This window comes from Canis lupus, chromosome 5, assembly GCF_003254725.2.
Source record: "Canis lupus dingo isolate Sandy chromosome 5, ASM325472v2, whole genome shotgun sequence".
In the NCBI taxonomy this organism is placed as follows: Eukaryota; Metazoa; Chordata; class Mammalia; order Carnivora; family Canidae; genus Canis; species Canis lupus.
The window spans coordinates 38796938-38808515 of record NC_064247.1 but is presented as its reverse complement, the minus strand read 5'-3'; positions in this window follow the sequence as shown (position 1 = coordinate 38808515).

Here is an 11578-nt window from a genome sequence, read left to right as displayed (position 1 = left end):
AAACTAGCCATGAGAGCTAAAGCTTCCATATTCTTTTTTTAAAAAATAAGATTTTATATATTTATTGGAGAGAGAGAGAGAGAACACAAGCAGAGGGAGCAGCAGAGGGAGAGGGAGAAGCAGACTCTCAGAGGGAGGCCGATGAGGGATTCAATCCTGGACCTTCGGATCATGACCTGAGCTGAAGGCAAACGCTTAACCTACTGAGCTACCCAAGCATCTGAAAGCTTGTATTTTCTTCATTCATTTAACAAATGTGGATAGAATAGTGGTCAGGCTCTGGCCAACAGGTTGTTCTTTTGGATCTAATCTGTTCCTACTTTTGTCACATTTTCATGGATAGTCACAGCCTATGTAGTGTTGAGCCAGTTTCTCCTGGCTGGGTCTAGGGATTACAGCACTTTTTCAATGGCATGTACCTTCTCTCATCAAATAGGCGGTTGCAAAATTACTAGATTCTGACAGCTTGTGACAAGTCCTGTCTTTATTGCTCAAAAATCTAGAAGAAATTCTATCCTGCCAGCAACTCCCTTGGGGTTTTGCTTGGTGAGGGTATGATAATGATTCCCATTTAAAATAGTATTTGACAAAGGGCTTTGTTCCAAATGTAGTAAGTTGTGTAGGTCAGCAAATCCTGCAAGAAGAGGTGAGAAACAAGTACAACCTGTGTCAGAGATTCACTCTGGCTTAATTCCCCCAACAGCCTATTCAAATATTCATAGAGTTTTAAAGTAAAATAATCTTTTTTGGCCACTAAATTCATCAAGCTTGGATGCTTTCCAAAGCAGAGAATATATTTCCAACATTTCTGTATTCTCCGGACCCAACACAGTGGCTGACACAATAGCTGTATCTTGAATTAATGTAAGGAGCTTGTATCACCAGAGGTTTAGGCTTTGTGAAAAATCAGTGAATTCCCAGATGGCTGACTCTGGTGCCTAGGTGCCAAGTTTTAACTTGAATCTTTAATTAATTTATATATATATATATATGGAGAGAGAGAGAGAGAGCATGAGCAGGGATGGGGAGGGGTAGAGGGAGAGGGAGAAGCCTGGGGCTGATCCCAGGACCCTGAGATCATGACCCAAGCTGAAGGCAGGCACTTAACCAACTGAGTCACCCAGGTGCCCCTATTTTTACTTTTTAAATCAATTTCATTGAGGTATAATTTACATGCAATAAAATGCACCCTTTCAGTGTAGAGTCTGATGAATTAGTGTATACATCCAGGTAACCCCTTTCCTAATCAAGATATAGACCATCTCCACCACCCCCAAAATTACTTTGTGTCCCTTTACAATCAGTTCTCCTCACATGATCATTTTGGGTGGGAAGTTGTCTAAAACATGCTCCCTCTGCTTCATTCAACAAGGATATTGAATATATATGCTGTTGACTACCCAAAGGTTTCACTATGAACCTCAGTTATTGTATCTTTAGAAATGGTGAAAGGATTACAATATTTTGTGTCTTGGGGCACCTGGGTGACTCAAAGAGGTTGAACATCCGACTTTTGGTTTCAGCTCAGGTCATGATCTCAGGGTCCTGATATCAAGTTCCTTATCGGGCTCTGTGCTCAGCATGGAGTCTGCTTGAAACTTGTTCTCCCTCTCCCTCTCCCCCTCCCCACAACTATAAAAATAAATAAAATCTTTTAAAAAGTTTAAAAGCAAAAAAAAGAGATCCCTGACTTCTTGACAATGTGAGCACTGGGGTCTCCACCAATTAATTGAGAAGAAATGCTTTGTTATCAGTTTGTCTCCTAAAAAGATTAAGTGGGTCATATTTTTAGTCAGATTGGAAAAAAATTAATCAATTTTCTTCGGTTAATTTTTGTTTATTTTTTAATATTTTTAAAGATTTCTGAAAATTAAAGTCTTCCTTGGATTAGTACAAGTTTCTCTGACTTTACACACTTGTGAAAAGATAAAAATTGCACACAGTAGAGAAGACTTCCAGGCTTAGAGTCTTAGATTCAGTTCTAAGCAGGGCACCCTGAGACACAAATTTAAAAGTAAGTTTACAAACAATAAGAGACTCTTAACTCTAGGAAACAAATAAGGTTGCTGGAAGGGCATTGGGTGGGGGGATGGGGTAACTGGGTGATGGGCATTAAGGAGGGCATGTGATGTAATGAGCACTGGGGATTATATGCAACTGATGAATCACTAAACTCTATCTCTGCAACTGATCATACACAATATATTAATTGATTTAAAAAAATATTTTTAAAGCAAGTTTACCTTGGAGGTGATTCCAGGAGGCACCACAAGGGGTCAGGGGATGTTGGGCAGCACAGGAAAGGGAAGGAAGTCAGTACAGGTGTGTTCCTGAGCAGGTTACTTTCAGGCAACTGAGGATCACAGAGCACAGCATTTGACACCTGTCAGATGAGGAAGTGGCAGCTTTTTTCTCACGCCTGTGGCCATTGATGATGGGTTGAGGGCTGCCCTCAGCCTCCCCTGTGTACAGGCCAGCTGAAAAAGGCACCGTGCTAGAGAAAGCCAGATGTTGCAGGAACTTGCAGGAAGAAGCCATCGAGGTGACTCAGAAAGGTGAATGCCTTGCAGAAGGGCTATGGGCTGGGTATCAAGAGCATGAGCTACACCTGGCACATAGTTCTCCTTCCCAAGTCCTACCAGGCAGCTCTCAACAGGAGGGTATTTAGCCGGGCTTGTGTGTTAATTAAGTCCCATTTTGGTTGACACTTCCAAGTGTTTCTTTGCTGATAGGCTCCTTGAATGGAATAGCTAATTACTAGCTCTGTCCCTGGGTTGGGCTCACTGGGACACAGCATACTCTTTAGATGTGTGGACAAGAGCAGGGTATCTACAGATAATTGCCATAACAAAGAGACCATCATTTTGGAGGTGGAAGTCTTTCATTTAATTCATTCTGGAACAGAATTGTCTTTCTTCTCCTTTCAACCCCAAACATCTCCATTTCTGTTGTGGAAGTCTGGAAGTACCTCAAGCTGCTGTAAGCACCTGTTAGGACCCAATGCTGTCAGTGTGCACTCTCCTCTAGGAAACCTCCCCCAAGGGGACCCATTCTCTGGTTTCGTCTTGGAGGCAAAAATCTAGCGTCAATGTCAACCTCCCTATTGAGAGTGGGAAGGGACAAGGGATAGGAAAGTCCTGATAACCATAGCTTCTATTTTTTTTTAAGATTTTATTTATTTGTCCATGAGAGACATAGAGAGAGAGAAGGAGGCAGAGACACAGGCAGAGAGAGAAACAGGTTCCACACAGGAAGCCTGATGCGGGACTCAATCCTGGGACCCCAGGATCACATCCTGGGCTGAAGGCAGGCACTTAACCATTGAGCCACCAAGGCATCCCAATCATAGCTTTTAAAAATGGATTTTGTGAGTAAAATATCCCTTGACTTCCTGAGGATCACTCCTCTTATATTCATTGTGTTGGGAAAACCTGACACTTTGGAGTTCTTCATCCATTGTTATGCTTTCCTTTTACCAAAAATGTAAAATTTCTATTGTGTTATTAATATACTTTCTTGTTTATCATGAGTTTAGGACTATTATGATTTCAAATATTTATAGATCTTCCACTTACATTGGGGTTACATACAGATAAACCCATCATGGTTTTTTTTTTTTAAAGATTTTATTTATTTATTTATTTATTTATTTATTTATTTATTTATTTAAAACACTGATTGAGAGGCGGACACAGGCAGAGGGAGAAGCAAGCTCCCCATGGGGAGCCCAATGTGGGACTTGATCCCAGGACCCCAGGATCACGCCGTGAGCCAAAGGCAGATGTTCAACCACTGAGCCACCCAGGCACCCCGATCATAAGTTGAAAATATTGTCAGTTGAGGGGTATCTAGGTGGTTCAGTCAGTTGAGCTTTCGACTCCTGGTTTCAGCTGGGGTCATGATCTTAGGGTCGTGAGATGGAGCCCTATGTTAGGTTCTGTGCTCAGTGCACAGTCTGCTGGAAATTCTCTCTCTCCCTCTCCCTCTGCCCCACCCCTAACCAAACACATACACACTCACTCTCTAAATAAATAGATAAAATATTTTTTAAAAGAGAAAATATTGTCAGTCAAAAATACATTTAATACACCTAACCTCCCAAACATCATATCTGAGCCTGGCCTACCTTAAATGTGCTCAGAATATTTACATTAGCTTCCAGTTGGGCAAAATCACCTAACATAAAACCTATTTTATAATAAGGGGTTGAATATCTCATATAATTTGTTGACTACTGTACTGAAAATGAAAAAAAAAGAAAAAGACTGCTGTATCAGAACAGAATAGTTATATGAGCATCAGTTATTTACCTTCACAGTTGCGTGGCTGACTGGGGGTGTGTCTAGCTGCTCCTGCTCACCATCATGAGAGAGGATTGATCACATACTGCTAGCCTAGGAAAAGATCCAAATTCAAAATTCAAAGTCTGATTTCTGCAGAACCTTTCCTTTGCACCAACGTAAAGTCAAAACGCCATTAAGTGGCGTCATAAGTCAGGGACTATTTGTATATTCAAATTATTTTTTGTTACATATATAATATTTCAAACTATATATATTTATAACTAATATAATTCAATTGTATCTAATGCATAATTCAAATATATGTATATATCAAATCCATATATAATTTTAATGGGATATTCAAAAGGGGTACATATACATGCATTTGTTCAATCTGTCTTTTTTTTTTAAGATTTTATTTATTTGAGAGAGAGAGAGAGAACGAGCAGGGAGTAGGAGCAGAGGGAGAGGGAGAAACAGGCTCCCCGTTGAGCAGGGAGCCCGATGCAGAACTTGATCCCAGGAACCTGAGATCATAACTTGAGCCAAAGGCAGACACTTAACCAACTAAGCCACCCAGACACCCTCAATCTATCTTTTGAACCAAAATCTTATCTTATTAATGATAGACTCTATACTGTTCACTATTATGAAGGTATCGAAAGCAGTGAGAAGAATCTCTAGGCACTGACATAGTAAGATAATTATGAAAAAAATCTGTCAATAAAAGTAGTTACAAAATAGTATGTTTGTAATAAAGAGTAACAAATTCTCCCCCTCCCCCGCCCCCATCTCTTTTCCCTCTCCCTTGGATTAGAGAAAGGTCTGGAGAAAGCACCAAATATTTGATAATGTTGTGGTAGACTGAATTGTCCCCTACACTCCCCGTCCTGCCATTCATATATTGAAGTCCTAATCCTCAGTGTGATGGTATTTGGAGTGGGATGTTTTGGAAGTGGATTAGGGTCAGAGAAGGTCATGAACGTGGGGTCCTCATGATGGGATAAGTGCCCTCATAACAAGAGACATCACAGAGAAGTGACACCAGAGATCTCCCCACCACGTGAGGAACTGAGAAGATGGCTGTCTACAAGCCAGGAAGAGAGATCTCACTGGAACCTGACCATGTGGTGCCTTGATGTTGGACTTCTAGCCTCCAGACTGCGGAAGGGACAAAGAGGAGACATAAGTCCCCGCCCTCTGGATACTTCTGCAGTAACAGAAACTGGGCCTGTGAATGGACACATGAAGGCAGGGCTGAAGTCCGTGAAACCATCCGTCGTCTGCTGGGAAGAGACTGCTGGAAAAGAGATGGCTCAAGGGTCAGATAAGTGAGAGATACAGGCAAGTGCCCAGGAACCAGCGCCCTCACATGGTCAGACACGTGCAATGACTGATCTACAGAGTAATGGGGCAAGAAATGCTATGGCCACCTTCCCTCATGCCACATCCACCTCTGCCCACTCCGTGGCTGTCCCCACCCAGTCACTGAGACTTATTCTCTAGTGAGTAGAGTTAAACCACATTAAAAAGCTGTACCTGCGAGTGTTTTCTGGCACACTCCTCTCCACGTATTTCTGATGCTCCTTCTCCCAGAGTCCCTGCAGCTGTGTAGGCAAGAGGATTCAGGGATTCATGGCCGCTGGAAGACAAGCAGAATTTCATCCTGCTGTGTTCCTGGAACAAGCACCTGAAGGTGCTCTAACTCATCTCTCCTTTTTCTGCCACATAGAATCTAAGTTCAGCTGGGGAGACTGAAAACCTCACTTCGGTCTTGAGGTCTCCTTAGCATATGACCAAGATGGTTTCCACCAGATGGCCTTAAATAAGGAGTAACTGAGCTGCATGAATTATATTATTATTATTATTATTATTATTATTATTATGACTGATGTCATTTCCATTTCGTTATTCTTTCCTTATTCTTGTACCCTGCTATCATACTATTTAGTGTTAAAATGCCACCATAACCCTAAAAATAGACTGGAAATTTGATAGATTGTGGGAAGGAATGAGACTATGGCTTAAATGTCCTAAGGTTTAAATGTATTAATATAAATCTGATAATAGTGCTTGTTCTGCATTTCAGATTTTCCCGAGAGTACTGGGGGGGGGGTGGCTAATTTATATTCTATGTACTAATTATTTCAGAAGTTGATGGAGCATTGAACTGACGTGGGCGTTTCATTATTTTGGTATGAATATTTAAAAAAAAACAGATTGTTCCCTTTTACATGCCTCACAAAAATGCAGGAATTGAAACAAATTGAGCCCAAGGATTTTTGTTGATTGATTGATGTACACCTACTTATAAAATATTTGAAGTAGTTTTTGTCACCTTGATCCTCCGAGATCATAATTCTGTTTGGCAGAATCACAAAATGTGTTCCTGGAACAAATAGTCAAGTATGTTCTAAGTCTGCAACAGTGAAAAATAACTCTTCAATTTAAATCCCAAATATTTGGCCTGTTTCTCGGTAGCAAAACTGTCTACACTTCCATTTCCCTTCGAATCTTCAATGCACAAGTATTGCAACAGCATAAAATGCTGACAACAGAGCTCTTAGAATTTTTTTCTGCTTTGCTTCTCAATTTTTCAGTGGAAACACTTAGACTGTCAAAAATAATTACTATAATGTTGTCATCTGATATGGAAAGTCTGACAAATAGCATTTTCTGATTTAGATGCAGTAATTTATGAGGCACTGGGATCAGAAAGGAATTCCTGTCAATTCTGTTCTTGACATCTCTGCTTCCCCTGGTGTAGTTGAGATTAAACCTGTCTCTTCCTACAAAGTCTGGCTCAAAGCTCACCTTCCTGAGGGCAGTCTGGTCTGAGAAACTCTTCCCTGTTTTCCTTTCCTCTAGCTTAAATAACCTTCTGTTAATATTTATACTGTGCATGGGGCACCAGGATAGCTCAGTTAGGTATCTGACTCTTGATTTGGGCTCCGGTCATGATCTCAAGATTCTGGGATCAAGCCCCAGGTCAGGCTCCACCCTCAGTGAGGAGTATGCTTGAGAATTCTCTCTCTCTCTCCCTCTTCCTCTGCCCTACACCTGCTTGTGCTTTCTTGCTTTCTTAAAAATAAATAAATAAATCATTAAAAAACATTTACACCATACATTTGTGTTATGTCAATGGGAAACTATTAAAGTTTTTAAGATGGGAAGACGTATGATATGATTTACATTTCAGAAATATTGTTCTTGGTTATAGGATGGGATATGCGAAAGGCAGATGAGACTTGATGAATGGGGGTGTCGGCAGGGCTGGAACAAGGAGGAGATGTCAGAGGTTGGTTTAGAAGTAGGCAAAGACAACTGACAATGATTTAGTCTAAGATGACTACAGGGTATTGAACCCAAAATACTGGGAAGATGTGGTGGCATTAACCCAGATGTGCTGTAGGAGGAGAAGAACAGACCTGTAGGGGATGTCCGTATGGAGGCTAGAGACACTCGATGTGTTCTATTTTAGGATGTCTATATATAGAGAGAACATCCCCATGAGATGCCCTATAAACACCCATAAGTTGGAAATTTCAGATAGAAATTAGAGTAGAGTTTGGGAGAGATGGGACTGGAGACATAAGTGTGGTAAATGTCTGGGGGTGGTGTGTATGGGTGGGGAGGATAGACAAACCTGGAAAGGCCACAAGACCACAAGAAAAGTTCTGTAAGTAAAAATTTAAAAAGATCTTGGGAATTCTTACATTTAGAGGGTTGTGGATATGGAAAGAAGGACACTGGGAAGGGGGCCTCACTCAAGTAAGACGATGGAGAGCTTTACCTTAGAAATAGTGTTATATTGAATTTATCCATTCAATTAGACTTAGCAGACATTTATTGACCTACTAGAGAGACATACTGCTGGGCTCTAGCAACAAAAAAGTAGCTTTTTCTCTTAATGGACTTCCAGAGGAGATGGGGAGATGGACGTATATCCGGTTGAGTCATGCAGCATGGCAGTGTTCCATTATTTTTGACCCACAAAAACTTCAATTCCAGACAGACCAATGTAACTTAATTAGGTAAATGCAATTATCATCTCCACAGAGTTTTTAACAACATCATTTCTATACACAGAGAAAGGGACTCAGATCGAAAGACATGTCCCAGAAGACCTAACATAAACATGTTTTCCTGAATGACTTTCTAAAAAAAAAATGCACAGACCTTAGAACCTTGCAAAATGTCCTCTTTAATCAAGGCTGACTTACCAGAACATTGTAGATGTTACACATCAGCGGCATGCACTGTTGGAGAAAGACCAGTCAGGAGGAGATTGAAGGAATCCTGGCAAAAAAAGATGAGGGCACCAGTGATGGTAGAGGGGGTCAAATGTGAGTCAAGAGAAGCTGGGCTGATGTAACTTCCGTTAAGATGGAGCTAGTCGAATTTGGGGACCAGCCTGATGGGGAGAGTGAGGGGGACAAAATCAGAGTGGGAATGACTCCTATCTCTTGTGCGGTAGTTGATGGTAAAAATGGTGGTGCTGTCACTGGAAGAGGAAGCGAAGGGGGAAACATTTACATTTTGGTGGAAAAATAACTATGTATTTTTTTCTCCTTTGACTCCACCCCCGCTTTGGTTGAGCTGACTGAGGAATATACAAATGTGAGATGGGTGAATGCTTTGGGACCTGGAAAAGGCTGGAAAGGCAGGCTTGGGGTTGCCATTGCAGGGTTGAATACATGCATATGGCCACCATCTTCCTGGATAGTGTTTGGTGAGAGAGAGGGAGTTGGGGCAGATTGGACAATAAAGTGGGGAGGCAATGAAGCTGTGGGAGGAGGGCTCCTGCATGGAATCAGTCCTAAGCACTCACTTTACAGTCACTCTCTGTGAAAGGACATTCCTAACACACATTCCTTGGGGATACCCTGATAAGTACATGAGGCCACAGGGCAAATCCTTAGCAGGGTTCCTGGCATGTGATAAACAGGCAATGTTCTTCAAAGGAGCAAAACTCAGAAAGATTAGTGTCCCAGGAGCTCAGGGGAGAGAGAACAGTGTCAAACTCTGAGACTTACTCTATGGAATGAGGACAAGGAGCCTCAGTGAAGATTTGGCAACCAGGAGAGACTGTTGCCCTGGAGGATACAGTTTCGAAGTTGTGGCTGGGGGGTGGACTCTGGCTGCTGGTGGGATGCACACACCAAAAAAAAAAAAAAATAGGTGAGGCCAAGGGAGCCAGCATAACCTTCAAGTACTAAGAGAAGGAAGGGGAGGAAGAAGGTAATAATGAGAGGGCCTGTAGGGTCATAAATTCTTGTCACTCGGTTGGTTTTGGTTTCGTTTTAACACAGAAATAGGCCCATTTCTGGATCTCTTTGTGTGTTTCCAAGATATCCTTTTAACTCAGATTTTAGGAAGGATTACAGAAAATACTGATCATCCATTACTCAGGATGAAGGCCTTTTCTTCCTGCAGGTTTAAGTAAGACAGGCTTGTTTGGATATAAAGACTATCCTTTTAATCAAGATAAATGGTTTGAAACTGTTAGAAATACTTTTTTCTCCCTCTAAATCACAGTCTGCTTAAGATCAGCCTAATCAGACAAGACAAGGAAATTGCGCTGTATTTGGAAATGTCGGCGAGAAGATAAAGATTGGACTGGGTGCAAATCTTTTCGAGCAGATGCTTTGCCAGTTAAAATGCTCACCCCAACCCACACAGATCATGATAACCAGAGAACTCTACAGCCCACATCTCAATTTTTCAGTAGAGGAAACTGAGGCCGGTCATCCCTCAAATCATGCAGTTAGTCAGTAACAGGTGGGACCCAGTGCATAGATCTTGTGCCTCAGTTCAGATAACTGGTGTTTACCCCTGTTTCTTGCCAGCTCTTGTGAACTCAGAATTCAGTTTTTCCTTCTCCTCCCCATACATTCATAGAATGTCCTGACAACATCTGTTATTAGCATATATTTACCATATATTACTATGATATTGTCTCTCTTATTAGAAACCTGCAAGGTAAGTGCTACTTTTTATTTGTCATTGCTGTTAAATATGTGTATCTCTGGTGCTCTGCACTGGTTTGGGAGAGTCTGCTGAATATGTGAATCAATGAATGGGTAAACAAAGGATCAAGGTGATTGATATCAATATTTCCTTACACAGATTGATGGAATGATATGCAGGCTCAGGCTCTGATACTTTCTGTACACTCACGGTCCACGTAGACCTTCCAGAGCCCTTCCTCCAAAAGAGGGATTTCTATTACTGCAGCCTTTTCAGAGTCTCTCATTACAGATGTCATGGGAGCATGTGCACTTCTAGCAAAGATGGGTAATTTCTCTTGAAAGTGAGATTATTTTCATGGATCTCAAAGGATCGGGGATATCTCCATAATGTATTGTACCTTGGGTGTAATTTGTGGTTTTACTTTTTTTTTTTTTTTCTGGAAGTTCTGATTTCAAAAAGACCACCCCAATTAAAAGTAGAACATCCCAATTCAGCTCATAAAGCAGCAAATAAATCATAGGCCGGGGAGAGGGATCCACACTCTCTATAGGTAATCAAACCCACTACTCATCTTGGCAGATTCCTGGATGCCTTTTGGCATCATTGAGAATATCATCTCAGACTGGCTTCTCCAGAATGAAAGACAGTAATGGCTTAAGAGTCCCCAGATTTGGCCCCTTAGGCCCCTTCCATTGTTCAAATTAGAGGAAGTTGAGCTTTCCCCCAAATGAATAGAATAAAAATTTTAAAGGATTCATCACCCTTTTGGCTGCTGATTTCCTTCCTTCAGTTTATGCCCAAACATCACCAATAGCTCCATTATTCTGAACTCCTTGCTACTTACTCCTCAACCTTCTGCAATTACTTCCACCTCTACCACTACTTGGATCCACAGAGTTTACCAAACTACTATAAGCAATGTTCCTGTTTCTTCCCCCCAGGTTGAATAACTAACCATGAATTTCACACTAAAAAACTGAAAACAAGTGCAGAAAATAACTCTTCAGCCATAAAGCCATCAGCAAGCAACTCAGGTACATGTGTGCATAATGAGTTTCCCCATTTGAGAAGACACCCAATGTCTAGGGCCAGGTGAGGGGAAAGAAGAGAGAAGCAGAGACTAAGGAGGCAGGAGAAGGTGATATGGACAATGTCACAAGAGTTGTTGGCTTGCCTTCATTGCTTCCATGGAAGATGACCAAGAAAAGAGTAGAAAGGGAGTCAAAGACTTGTTTGCTAAGATTTGATTGGTGCTACTCTGTATTCAAGCAGCACTTTGTTGTACTCAACAAAACTCTTATCAGTTTCACCTGCTAGGAACT